The 1,943-nt window shown below is 44.0% G+C and overlaps 1 long non-coding RNA gene across 1 annotated transcript; it reads right to left on the minus strand.

The window, feature by feature from the left end:
- Positions 1–395: 395 nt before the first annotated feature.
- Positions 396–985, minus strand: LOC104953952 (uncharacterized). The gene is made up of 2 exons (XR_799277.1): positions 923–985; positions 396–803 (listed from the first exon to the last, which is right to left on the minus strand). It is a non-coding gene; the product is annotated as an uncharacterized lncRNA (long non-coding RNA).
- Positions 986–1,943: the final 958 nt, after the last annotated feature.

Raw genomic sequence — 1,943 nt, forward strand, 5'->3', positions numbered from 1 at the left:
GGGGGGGGGCTCTACACACACATTTACTCCAACGTGCTGCATTAAGGTGCCATGTGATGTTGAAATTTGATGTGAAATAGTGCGTGATTGAAGTGTTAAAAGTGAATTCGGCACTAATTTATCTGAACCCTGTTTTTGTACCATGTGTAATTATTATGATGTTTGAAAAGAAGAAAAATGGAGGCTGTGCGCGTGCGTCTGGGGGCCGGACTCTGCATCCTGAACCATGACTCGGCAAAATAACTGAACCATGACTCGGCAAAAATAACTGTTTCATGACTCAGTAAAATAACTGTTTCATGACTCAGCAAAAAATAACTGAACCATGTCTCAGAATAAATAACTGATGTTTTATGACTCAGCATCCAGAGAATCATGACTGCAGTTCATGAAACTTTTTTTTTTTAACGGCAGAAGAGAAGAGCAACTTCCTGTTTGGGTGAAGAAAGGGGAGGAGTCATCATGCCATGCTACAAACCCCACCCCCCCCTCTTGAAAAAAGCAACCCATTTGCCGGGCAGTATAGGACTGGATGAGCGACGGCTAACAGTTATTTAAAAACCAGATCAGGACCATTTCATATTGAAACATATAAATATATAATCATACTATCTTCCATTTCCCTCTGATTATTCAGGAATATAAATTCATCATTTCTTTAAAAATTATCTTCAATAACCTAAATTCTCTGAGACTTTAAATTCATATATCTAAATTTTTCAACCTTAAAAAATGTGTCATTATTTAGTGTTTTCTTTGGACACGCCTCCTGCCTAACGATGGATCAGAGACGGGGGAGGAGCCTCTGGCCTCTGACTCCGCCCCCTCAGACTAACGATGGATCAGAGAGCGGGGGAGGAGCCTCTGGCCTCTTGACTCCGCCCCCTCAGACTAACGATGGATCCGAGACGGGGGGAGGAGCCTCTGACTCCGCCCCCTCAGACTAACGATGGATCAGAGACGGGGGGAGGAGCCTCTTGCATCTGACTCCGCCCCCTCAGACTCCTGCAGGACGGCCCTGTGGGAAAATCAAGCCTCAGCGGTTTTAATTGGTCTTTTATTCCACCAGTGAGGCTCAAGAACTGATAGTGTTCATGTTTGTGATGGACCTATGAATATGAGCAGCAGGGGCTCTGTGCTTTTATTTTGTATTATTTAACTTCCTGTTGTGCAGGTGAGTCTGGCTGCATGTCTGAGAGAGAAACAGATCTGAATGCTCCTCCTGGCTTTACTTGATTACTGAACATTTTCAACTCTGTGTGTGTGTGTGTGTGTGTGTGTGTGTGTGTGTGTGTGTGTGTGTGTGTGTGTGTGTGTGCTGCGTCACACTTTGTACAGCTCGATTCTTTGCTTTGACTTTTAGACGTGATGTAATTAAAGAGCTTTGAGAGTTTCCTGTCAGCTGCTCTTTCAGATCATTTGTCAGCCTCTGCAGACCGTTTACATGCACTAACACCTATAGAACTACATTAGAGGGAACACCACAGAAGAAGAACAGGGCCTAGTATAAAAACATTGCTCCATCAAAAGCTGTTTTTCTCACATTATTTACATTTAATCATATTATCTTCTCCTGGTAACAATTTCAGTAGTGGGTTTTAAAGGTCTCCTTTCATGCAGAAGTCACTCTCTAATGTCTTCTCTACATCACCGTGTGTCCCCCATGTGTCCCCGGTGTGTCAGGAGACTCTCAAAGTGTCAGAATATCAACCCCTCTCTCTTTTCCTCCGTACCCACATCTCTAAAAACGGGGAACAACGGAGCTGATCCAGATTTACTGCGTCATGACCACATTACTAAAATGTGGGCGGGCTTTACCCCCACGGGCCAATCAGAAACATTGCTGTCAGAAACAATGAGACGTGATTAAATGACGCACTGCGTTCTAAAAGAACCATCCTTCGGGCAGCAGAGCGGAAATGGTGGAAATCCAAACACCATGA

This window comes from Notothenia coriiceps, unplaced genomic scaffold, assembly GCF_000735185.1.
Source record: "Notothenia coriiceps isolate Sejong01 unplaced genomic scaffold, NC01 NC01_scaffold00022384, whole genome shotgun sequence".
NCBI classification, from domain to species: domain Eukaryota; kingdom Metazoa; phylum Chordata; class Actinopteri; order Perciformes; family Nototheniidae; genus Notothenia; species Notothenia coriiceps.